Here is a 12502-nt window from a genome sequence, read left to right as displayed (position 1 = left end):
AAATATCCAATAAATTTTGTTCCACTTCACGATTGTGTCCCAATTGTTGTTGATTCTTGACAAAAAATTACAATTTTATATCTTTATGTTTGAAGCCTGAAATTTAATGTGCAGCGATTAGAAGCGGTTAAAGATGAGGCTACACAGTGAATGAAAGTAGGTTTACACCTTGTTGACTCTATCAGATAAGGAGGAGGAGGAGCTACAACCAAACATCAGAGCAGACAAACAGACCTAATAAGGTGACAATAAAGTGAAAGTACTTTAACCCTGAAGCTTATCGCTCTCTGAGGTGAGTCGACTCGTCAACGCAACACGACGGTAAGCAGCAAGAAAACTCAGGTATTGTCTTTTTATTCTAGTTTTTACTCAAAACATTCATCTTTCCTGTTTGTGAAATGAAATCAGGTCACATGTTGACATATTTTCTGAAGTTCGTCAATGTTTTTTTTTTTTTTAATATATATGTTGGAGTCTCTGCGGTGCACCAGAAAACACTAAATGCTTTTAAAGCTAAGTAGTTTCAGTAAAGATTCTTCTTTTCAACACATCACTGTGATTATTGATGTGATTTTATTGGAATATGAGTTGAGATTCAGAATGTTTTGTTGGGAAATAAACACTCTTTGTGGCTGAAACGGCTGAAACACTAAATGATAGTTCCATAGTGACAGAAAAGGTTCATGTTTTAAGTGTATTTAAATGAACACATGATGCATGTGGCTGTAACAAGAACAGAAGTGGAGTTTTATTTTTATTAAACAGCAGCTGCAGTCTGTGACCTTTATTTGTGTAATTCTGTAAAGACTAGTTTGATTAATCAGTAACTTGCTGGCATCTGCAGAAAACGAGTTCCCTCTGAGGGTTTCTATTTGCTGCTGTCTTGTTTTTTCTTCCATGTGGTTCATTACCTCCGCCAGGAGGTTATGTAATCACCGGAGTTTGTTTGTCTGTCTGTCCGTCTGTGTGTCCGTCTGTGTGTGTGTGTGTGTGTGTGTGTGTGTGTGTGTGTGTGTGTGTGTGTGTCTGTTTGTCTGTTAACAGCATAACTCTAAAAGTCATGGATGGATTTTCACCAAATTTTTACAGGATGTCCGGAAGAGCGCAAGTAAGAATCGATTAGATTTTGGAGGTGATCCGAATCACCGTCGGGATCAAGGATTTTTTTGAAGGTCAAAGGACAATTGAGAGATGCCCACCAGGGGGGTATTCCACGAAGCTGGCTAAAACAGGCTGGGCTTACGCCAGTAAGCGTGGCTTGAATAAGCGGCAACTTTAATGTCAGCTGCAAGTAGTTCCACGAACGAGGCTCAGCTGTTTTTCAGAGACGCTTATTCAAGCTGCGGCTGATCCAAGCTGCGGCTGAGCGCGCGTCCGAGGGAGATAAAAAGCCCAGACGTGTCGATCGTCGAAATGATGACATTATGTCTAAAAACAGAGCGGAGACTTTCTCTTCGGCGGAGCAGAAACTTCTCACGAAGTTGTATGAGGACTCCAGGGAGATTATCACAAGAAAAGGAAACACGGTTGTGATAAATAAAGCTCGAGACGCTGCCTGGCAAAGCATTGCCAACCGTTTAAATGCGTGTTTATTTTCTTTTTAATGAAGCACTTAGTCTGAGCGTACACACGCACACGTCTGAAAATTTAATTTTCAGAGGGCAAGTTTTTGACACTGATTAGGGATAACCCACAACTGCAGTGGTTGATGACTTTTTTTTCCTCACCCTGAAGTTTGTCACACTACTGTGGCCCAGAGGAGATCAATCTGATGAAATAAAGCTTTTCAAAACCCACTGAAGACATTTTTTATGTGTGTATAAACATACATATGCATATATATATATATATATATATATATATATATATATATATATATATATATATATATATATGAGAGAAAGAGGCTCCAACATAGCCTGGTTTTGTGTAATGTGATGGTGGTTTTCACTTTTTACTCTGGTAGGCCTAATTCATGTTCTTGATTTGACAAATATATATCCACCATCGATGAATAAAGCAGCAGGTAACACCTAAAACCAAAGTAGAAATACTTCGGAAAAAAGGGGCAACTTCATGTGGAGATGTTTCATCAAACACTCAAACTTTGAATAAAAAAGCAGAAAAAAACATGTAGGCCTATAGAGGAGATGTCATTTTTATTAGCGATGATAGTGCTACTGTGCCCTACATTTAAATAAGGGAGAAGACACAAATGAGCTTGTACACAAAATAGTTATCTCATCATTTGGCATCACCTTTGGATTCTCATCATGATCAGATTGGACCGCTGGTAAAAGGAAGGTATTCTTTATGGAAAACTGTGGCTGTTGTGTCCTGCTTATTTTAAGACAATCTGTGCCTATTCCTGTTACGTGTTGACTGCACTTTGAGGGTGAAAGAAGAAAGAAAATCAGATGTTTCCAAGTATTTACCGCTGGTGGATTGAAAAGTAAAACCACATTTAATCTACTTAACTACACTTTAACCACTGAGCCACAGTTGCACACTGTGACAAAATGTGTAGTGTAATATGATATAGTTTGATTCACGGTTATTCCGGCGTTATTTAAAAAAGGTCTCAATGTATGTCACCGAACAAGAACATCATTGATTACAGATCAAGATGAATTTAATGTGTAACATGCGGTTCACAGGCGTCTTTCTGAAGCTCGTCAGAACCTTCTCTGACATGGGGCTAAAGTAAGCTTGACTGTTAGCCTGCCCCGGACCAGGCTTGTCGCTCTGGCTGAGTTACCATGGTTACCAAGCCAGGCTAGCCCTAAGCCTTGTTGGTGGAACAAAACTCTCACTAAAGTTAGCGAAGCTGACCGAAATATACCAGGCTTAGACCTAAGCCAGCTTCGTGGAATACCCCCCAGGTTATGCTGTTAACAGACAAACAAACAGACAGACAAACAGATGGCATGGTGGAGGTCTGCGTTCTCCGAGTGCTTTTCTAGTTTTTCACTGCAAACTAAAGCCCTGCACCTCAGCAGAAACAGATAACAACCTGACTGGAGGAAGAGAGAACTCAGAAATATTCATTGTGTTCATTGTATCACTCTGTTTGAAAACTCTAAATAATTAATAAGTAAGTTGAAATGATGTTGAATGATCCAGTAACTTTGATTTGCCTCTCAGTCTCTCTTGTCATCTCCTCTTGTCATTTTATGTCGCATTTTTGTTGTTTGTGTCATTTTATGGCATTCTCTGTCTTGTTTTTGTCACTTTGTGTCTGAGTTTTTGTTGCGTTCTGTCTAGTTTCTTTCAATTTGTCTTGTTTTTGTTGGATTTTGGCATTTGTTGTATCATTCTTGTCACTTTGTGTCTCTTTTGTTTCGCTTTGTGTGCATTTTCATTGTTTTCTGCCTCATTTGTGTCATTTTGCTCTTTTTTCATTCTTTTCATCTCATGTTTCTGTTACAGTTTTGTCAAATATTTCTCTCTCAGTAGAAAGATGTTTCACCACGCTGAATGTGTCTCCAACAACTTTCTCCTCTGTTCACTGTTTCTGATTGATGCTGCATTTATTCTATTGAGTGACTTTGATTTTCCTCTCAGTCTCTCTGTGGAAACACTGCCTGCAGTTCAACACAGTTATCACTGAATTTCTGACTATTGATCACAGATGAGTCAGAATCTGGTGTTTAGTTTCTGCAAATGTTTCACTGAGATGTAGAATAAAATGATTTGGATGAAATATTACAACTTTAAAATGAACCGACTTTCCCAGATATTCAATTGTAAAATTGAAAATGTGACGATTCTTTCTGGTTTTATAGCTTCTATCTTATAAATGAAGTGAATGGAGCTTTTTCTTTTCTTTTCTAAAAGAGAACACGTCTTTTAATGCTGCTGGTGTGTTTTGGGGTTCAAAGGATGAGCTCATGAAGATAATTAAATGTGTTTTGTCACCGATACATTAATTTTTATACATAACTGTGTCAGGTGATCCTCTGCACTTTATTGACTTTATGATGATGCCTCATTATATCTTGTCCACTATTTCACATCTGTGTTGTGATTTTTCAGCAACAAGTTACCAATCCGGCTACTCTTGAACGGTTTTATCATTTGAGTGTCTTCTGGCTTCGTTGGATTAGGTATTGCTGTTTCAGGAGCTGTTATCATCATGGGGAATTGTAAGTCAGAGTTATTAGATTTAAAATCAATGTATTTCAGTTGTTGTGAACACATTGAACATTTAATCATGTGGGGTTTTTTGTAGTGTTATTTTCACAATGTAATTCTTCCAAAACATGCAGAATTTCATGTTTGACAACAAATAATAATACAGGGAAGAGAATATCTAAGCTGATCTACATCTAGTTGCCATCTTAACAATCACATTCTGTTGTGTTTCTGTGTTGATCAGTGTGTTGTTTTCGTTCCTCCAATGGTGATGGTGGTGATGATGGTGATGATGGGGCACAGGGTTATGTTCCAGTACGACAAAACAGCGATACGGGGCACAGCGATCCATTACCTGGCCCTGCAACACCAAAGACAGATGACATGAAACAGACGGTTATGGTGCTGAAAACAGTGAAGACAGAGCTGGAAAACCAGATGGATGATGTCAAAAAGCAACTGGATGAGGTTGATGAGGAAAAGAAGAAAAACAAGGAGAAGCTTCTCAAAGTGGAGAAAGAATTAAAAGAGAGAGAAGAAAACTACGACAAACCAGAGGAACTGTTGAAAGAAAAAGAAGAACGATTAAGAACTGAATGGAGGTTGGATAAGGAAAAGAGAATTTATGAGAAACAGCAGTCTAATCTGAATAAACTGATGGATCCTGTAGAAACTCTAGAGACCAGAATAACCAGAGATCCTCAGTGGAGCAGCTGAACAGAAATAAATCAAAAGAAATCAGAGGAAATCAGCAGAAGTCCACAGTAGCTCTTTGCATCAACACATTCCACCAGAATTACACAAAATACCAGAAATGATCAACTATGTCCAAAAGTATTTGGTTTAATGAGTGAACAACGTTTAAATCATGAACTGTGATGAATGCAGAACTCTTTACTTAAACGTGATACGACAGGAGAATGAACGGATTTTTGCTCTAAATGAAAACTTGTAGTTTTTTTTAATATAAATATTTCTTTTCTCTGAGTGCAGCTGAATGACAAAAACACATTTAATCAAAGAAAGAATGGATTAACAGAGTGTAGATGATTATTTTTTATTTGTATTTCAATCATACTTCTTACATCTTTAAATATGTAACTTTTGTGATTGGCTTTGTTTGACATCTGTGTTTTGGTGTTTGTTTTCAAGATTCAATAAATATTCTGTACAAGTTCAAATAAAGCACAATTTTAAAAAGGTTGTGATCATTTATTTGTATTTTTCTCTTTAAGCACAGATCCCTACTGAAATTTGAACATAAATTCTGTTTTATTATATTTTTCTGGAGAAAATAACCGTTGCAGCCTGCTCCCAGTGTTTAAGGGGCAGAAAGGTGCAGCTGTCACTCTCTGGGAGGATTGCACTGAGTGCAAATAGAGCTACCCACAAAAGTGTCAGCACCTTGGAGGTAAGCCTTTGCCTTATAACAGGCTATGTTTTATCCACGTATGTCCTGAACTCCTCTCACTAAACCCCCTTATTATAAAATTAAAAATAAAATCAGAACATTTTGATTTACCAACAACTCAATATATTTCTTAAAATCCCTGCCTCGTGCATCACTCACCCGGAAGTCCAAATGTGTTTTAACTTTGTTTACTTTGCACGCTGTCCTTGGGTGTTTTGAAAGGTTACTACTAACAAAGTGTTGTTAAAATGAATAAGACTTCAAACTTTCACTACCAGTCAAAAGTTTGGATGCAGCTTCTCATTCATTGATTTTTATTTAGTTATTTTCTTTAATGTATATAAATACTGAAGACATCAAGACTATAAAAGAATACATATGAAATTATGTTGTAAAATAATAAAAAGTGTTAATCTCCAGTAATAATCTACAATCCAAAATAACACAAAAAAAAGCATTGAATGAGAAGCTGATAGTGTAGTTGTAAATCCTTTGCTTGTAATAACTGCATCAAGCCTGTGACCCACTGACATCACCAAACTTTTGTATTATTCTTTTGTTCACCACAGCTTCTTTCAGTTTGTTTTGGGGGGTTACTCCCTCCTACCTCCATTTTGCTGCTGCCATCATGTGTTCCATCATCAATGAAAGTTAATGAGTCCATCCCAGAAGAAGTCATGACATCACCTCCACTGTGTTTCACTGAAGAGCTTATCCTTTCCATCACTTTGGTAAAGGTTCATCTTTGTCTCATCACTCCAGAAAACTTTCTCTGAATTTTTGAGGCTCATCTCTGTACTTTTTGTCAGATTCCAGCCTGGCTTTCCTATTCTTCTTGTTAATGAGTGGTTTGTATCTTCTGGTGAAGCCTTTGTACTTCTGTTCATGACGTTTTCTGTGAACAGCAGATTGTGATGCCTTCACTCCTGCCCTCTGGACTGCTACTTGTGTAAAGGAAATACTGCTGTTATAAAGCATCTCATTTGTTTAAAGTATTTGCAAACCAGATGCTATTCCTCATGTGCACAATGCACTACTGTTAAATTCATTATCTAATTTCACCCATAACAAAGCGTTATGGGTTCTACTTCTTGCACAAACTTGTCACTGTAGAAGTTTGTAAACTCACTGGAAAAAAAAAAAAGAAAAAAAAAGTCACTGTGATGCCATCTTAGCTCATAAAAGGGCACCACGACAAAGTCTTCTGTTATGCTCAATGACCCCTGAGCACATATGTGAAATGTCTATACAGGATCGACTAAGGTAGCCTTATATTATCCAGAGACATAAATAACAGCTGCCTTTGTGGTCGACAACACACGTCCATATCTGGCAACACAATATCATCACAGGACAAACAGTGAGCTGAATGTATCTTTCAAATTGATTAATTGCTGATCAACAGAACCATATTTATTCAGAAAATTATCCATCCAATGAATTTACGTCTGTTGACAGTTCCAGTAAGGTTTCTAAACTGACAATATCTTTCTACCATCAAATGTGTTTAAAAAAAAATAAACTTCTCATTTTGGACGTATTTGTTGGCTCCCGGGAATGTACTTTACTCTGTTAGATGCAAAACTCCACATTGCAATAAACATTCAAAAGCAACAATCTATCAATTCAGCAAAACCTGTCAGCACATTCATTTTAGTGATAGTCAGGGCAACATGCTGCTGCTGCTGCTGTGACGTCTAAAAATGCCTTCCTGAATGTGGATTAATCATTTACTGAAAGGCTCATCTTCTGTTTACTGTGTACTGTAGTGAGAACATGGAGCTTCTCCAGCCACAATGAATGAGGCATTTTATGCTTTATTGGATGTGGTTCACTGCTGAAACACCAGGGATTTCAGCCTTAAAAGATATCATTCAAAATCTGTGAGTAAAGTTCCAAAACCATCAATGAGTCACACCGTCAGTCACAGTCTGTTTGGACTCAACCCTACATAGCATCCTGGTGCCACAGACGCTCGCCACAGTGCTAACTATGGATTAATCCGCCACTGAGACGAGCCCCAAACAGAGGTCCTTTGAGTAACATTTACTCAAAACGAAACTATACGTTTGTGAAACAGTTATCAAGTTTATCATTTTTAATAGGAACCAACGGGCGAGTGATGGACAGTTTTTGATCATTTTTCCCATCAGATAAAGACAAAATGCTTAGATGAAAACACTTACTGCACATGTGCAAATCCACCACCAAAAACACCATATATGTTGTCAGATTGTATATTTCTAATATTACAATTCTTCTTTTCCTTTCGGCTTTTCCCTTCCTGTCTTCTGCATCCTCTTCTCTCACACCAACTACCTTCATGTCCTCTTTAACCACATCCATAAACCTCCTCTTTGGTCTTCCTCTAGGCCTCCTGCCTAGCAGTGGGAAACTCAGCATCCTTCTACCAATATATTCACTCTCTCTCCTCTGGACATGTCTGAACCATCTCAGTCTGGCCTCTCTGACTTTATCTCCAAAGCCTCTAACATGTGCTGTCCCTCTGATGTACTCATTCCTGATCCTATCCATCCTGGTCACTCCCAAAGAAAACCTCAGCATCTTCAGTTCTGCTACCTCCAGCTCTGCCTCCTAATATTGCAATTATACTGTAGATATATAATGTAGATTAACATTTCAGCTTTCATTTCCAGATATTTACACTACCAGTCAAACGTCTGAATGCACCATATTATTTAACGCTTTTTATTTGTTTGTATTATTTTCTGCATTGTAGATTAATACTGGGGATTAACACTTTTTTGTGTTTACATCATTATTCCATATGTATTCTGTTATCGTTTTGATGTCTTCATTATTAATCTACGTTGTATAAAATAATTAAATAAAAACCAGTGAATGAGAAGGTATGTCATATAGATGCTACCAACAGCATGTCTTGTTTATTTTATTTAGTTGTCGGCCTTGGATGATGAGGTCCAGTTACCAGGAGCACTAGTCCGCAGCTTACTGGTTCCGTCCTGCAGCTCCTCCACGCCGTCCTCCTCTCTACAGACCAAATCAAGTAAGATCTGATTAGACTATGCAGACATCAACATGATCAGTATGTTATCTTTTGGCCCATCCTAAAATCACAAAATATAACATTTACTTTAAGTTAACCGTGTTTAAGATTATATACAGTAATTACTGACAACTAGTACTTTTTGGTGCTTTTATGCAGGAAAAGGGAAGCAGGAAGCTGCTGTGGATCCTCTGCAGTATCTGGAGACGTCAGAGGAACGGTTCTTGGAACAGATCGGAAGACACCAAGATGTGACCTCTGCCATGCTCCAGAACATCCAGAGGATGGATGAAACCTTGGTTGGACTGATGGGACGCATGGTGTCGGTACTGGAGCGACTGTCCCAGAAATAAACTGCATTGTCCACTACTTTTGCCCTTTTATCGAAAAAAAATCTTTTTTTTTTGAAAATTATTTTGCTTTTAAGCTATTTAACTTCACCTGTTTTGTATTTTTACTCTTGCACTTTGGGTAAATAAACAGAAATTTGTGATGAGAGATGCATGTTTATATTATGTCTTGAAAGTAGTACATTTAAGTAGAAACATGCAATAGTTGATTTCCTCATCTCAAACAAATGATTGAAACAGAAGCTAACAACAGTGGTGGTTATGTCAATAAAAAATGTCAATGTCTCATGACTGTTTAGACAGAACAGCAGCCTCTTGCTGAAATCTGGTGTAATTGTGTCCCACCATTAGTGTGATCACAGATGTGTCCAGACAACAGCTGACCTCTGCCTCACAATTAAACTTAAGACCATTTATAAAGATAAACATAGGTATTATCATCAACTTATTGTGTTAGTTAACTGCTCTGTAGTGGATGCAAATGTAGCTGAAGCTAAGTATCCAAGCTAATGCTAACATGTTCACTGTTAAGAATCAAAACATCTGATAATTACCTGTCTTCTCAAATGTAGTCACTGTTGCTTGTGACTCGGCTGAAGACAGGGAACTACTAACAATTTATTTGTTTCTGAATCACAATGTAGGTTTGCAAAGTCAGGAAGAGCACTTGCATGATTATGGTGTACAAATGTTGTTGAACGGCTACACATGCAGGGACGTACTGACATTTTAATAAGATGCAATGACATGGCTCCAACTGCGCTCCTCACCAATGGAAAAGCAAACCGGTTCTTAGGAGGCATGAGATTTGAACCAACTAAGCACCAGCACTGATCTAGCACCTGGTTCTTTTTGGTTGAAAAGGGGTATAAGTGTCAGTGTTTGTTCAGATGTTCATTATTAGAAACTTTTCCAACAAGTTGCTCATTAATCAAACTGAAGTTTTTACAGAATCATTCAAATAAAGGTCACAGACTGCAGCTGCTGTTTAATAAAAATAAAACTCCACTTCTGTTTTTGTTACAGCCACATGCATCATGTGTTCATTTAAATCCACTTAAAACCTGAACCGTACTAGAAACTTTTATTTCTGTTAATATTTGGAGCAGACTGAGTGCTGCAGATTAAAAGATCTTTCTAGTCTTTCGGGCACTAAAGGGTCAAACTCTGCTTCCTGTTCACATTTATTGAAACAGTTCCAAGCTGCAGTAAAACCACGTGCACCTATAAAGCTGATATCTGGTGTGACCTGCTTACAGTGCAGCTTTTGATCAGAGCACAAAGACAGAAACCTGAACAATCTGGAAAAGAGATGAACCAGGAAACAAACTGTAAAATCACAACTTGTCCTGCTGGTTATTTTCAGTCACTTTAAAGAGTCCCAGTAGTTTTAACGTGCAGCGATTAGACAGAAGCTGTTAAAGATGAGGCTGCACAGTGAATGAAAGTAGGTTTACACCTTGTTGACTCTATGAGATAAGGAGGAATCAGAGCTACAACCAAACATCAGAGCAGTTAAACAGACCTTATCAGGTGACCATAAAGTGAAAGTACTTTTACCCTGAAGCTTATCGCTCTCTGAGGTGAGTCGACTCGTCAACGCAACACGACGGTAAGCAGCAAGAAAACTCAGGTTTTGTCTTTTTATTCTAGTTTTTACTCAAAACATTCATCTTTCCAGTTTGTGAAATGAAATCAGGTCACATGTTGACATGTTTTCTGAACTTTGATGTTTTTTGGAGACACCAGAAAACAAACACTTTTAAAGCTAAATAGTTTCAGTCAAGATTCTTCTTCTCAACACGCCACTGTGATTATTGATGTGATTTTTATCTGAGACTCAGAGCAACACATTTATGTTTTGTTTGTGGCAATCAACACTTTTGTCACTGAGAGTAAATGATAGTTTCATCGTGACAGAAAATGTTCAGGTTTAAATATATTTAAATGAACACATGATGCATGTGGCTGTAACAAGAACAGAAGGAGTTTTATTTAACAGCAGCTGCAGTCTGTGACCTTCATTTGTATGAATCTGTAAAGACTTTAGTTTGATTAATCAGTAACTTGTTGGCATCCGCAGAAATCATGTAAAAACCTTTCTTCCTCCTCTGAAGGTTTTTATTTGCTGCCGTCTCATTTTTCCTTCTCTGTGGTTCGTTTGTCACTGCAATCTAAAGTCCTGCACTTCAGTGGAAACAGAAAAGAAAAAACATGATTGAAAGAAGAGAGAACTCAGAAATGTTTATGGTGTCGTGTCACTCTGTTAGAAAGCCATAAATCATTATAAAGTAAGCCAAATGATTCAGTAGCTTTGATTTTCCTCTCAGTCTCTCTGTGGAAACACTGCCTGCAGTTCAACACAGTTATCACTGAATTTCTGACTGGTGGTCATAACCGAGTCAGAATCTGAGAGATGTAGAATAAAGTGATTCGGATTAAATATTACAAATTTAAAATGGATCGACTTTCCCGGTTATTCTGTTGTAAAATTGAAAATGTGATGATTCTTTCAGGTTTTACAGATTCTAGCTTCTGAGCATTTTTTTCTAAAAGATAACACATCTTTCCACCCTGCTGGTTCAAAGAGGATGAACTCCAACACGGTCTCACGGGGATTCGTGAAACTGTTACGTAAATTTTTTGTTTCTTTTTCGTGCGCACCAACACGATTTCGTCATGTTTTTCGTGCCGCTCACCACGAAATGTTTTTCGTGTTGCTCACAACGAAACCTGCTGTGGTAATCACATCTGAAAGTGCTTTATACCGGCGGATTCATGACGATCTAAGCTGTCCATCGGCGTATACTGCTTGTGTGATCGTGTTTGCGGCCGCCGGCCGCCGGACATTCTTTAAATTCCTATGCAAATTGGTAAGTGTACCACCGGGTTATGGTTAGGTTATGGTTAGGTTATGGTTAGGGTTATGGTTAGGGACGATGTCATGCAAAATATAGCGTTGGATTCGCCATGGTTTTACATTAAAAATATAATATACACATTCGTTTGAAATACGTTCTGGGTGGCACGAAAAGTCCGCCGTTTAAAATACATTGGTGTGCATTTCGTGGTGAGCGGCACGAAAAACATGACGAAATCGTGTTGGTGCGCACGAAACCGAAACAAAAATTTACGTAACAGTTTCACGAATCCTCGTGAGATCGGGCTGTGAACTCATGATGATACGGGGGGGTCAGAGAACCCAGACGCAGACACAGAAACCGAGAGAAAGGAGGAAAATTGGGAAGGCTTTATTAAAACAAAACAAGACTTTCAAGACAAAAAGGGAAATGGGATTAAGTGGGAAAACCAAACTCACTACAAAAGTTCTCAACAAACAAAACAAGGGGAAAATCCACAAATTAATCCAGAATTAACTAAACTACCAGAAGGGGTGCTCACAGGGATCGTTAGCTGATATGAAGGAGGAAGACAGGCTTAGGGAATCCAGGGAATGACGGCGACAAGACAGGAACAACAGGCTGAAGACATAGACAGAGAGACAGGGATGAGAGACAGGAGGGAGATGACAGACAAAGGGACAGAAGGGTCAAAACACAGAGACAGATGAGGAGGAAC

General features: G+C 38.2%; 1 long non-coding RNA gene across 4 annotated transcripts in view; it reads left to right on the top strand.

The window, feature by feature from the left end:
- The first annotated feature begins 259 nt into the window (after positions 1-259).
- Positions 260-12502, top strand: part of LOC127532342 (uncharacterized) — a 116572-nt gene continuing 104329 nt past the window's right edge. Inside the window, exon 1 of one of the 4 annotated variants that reach the window (XR_007939717.1) lies at positions 260-321. This is a non-coding gene — a long non-coding RNA (uncharacterized LOC127532342). Of the gene's footprint in view, positions 343-10427; positions 10557-12502 lie in introns of those variants that run through there. The other 3 variants (XR_007939720.1, XR_007939718.1, XR_007939722.1) reach the window with 3 other exon arrangements.

The sequence above is a fragment of the Acanthochromis polyacanthus genome, chromosome 23 (genome assembly GCF_021347895.1).
Source record: "Acanthochromis polyacanthus isolate Apoly-LR-REF ecotype Palm Island chromosome 23, KAUST_Apoly_ChrSc, whole genome shotgun sequence".
Lineage (NCBI taxonomy): Eukaryota > Metazoa > Chordata > Actinopteri > Pomacentridae > Acanthochromis > Acanthochromis polyacanthus.
The sequence above is the reverse complement of the archived record's forward strand: the minus strand, read 5'-3'. Positions and strand labels throughout refer to the sequence as shown.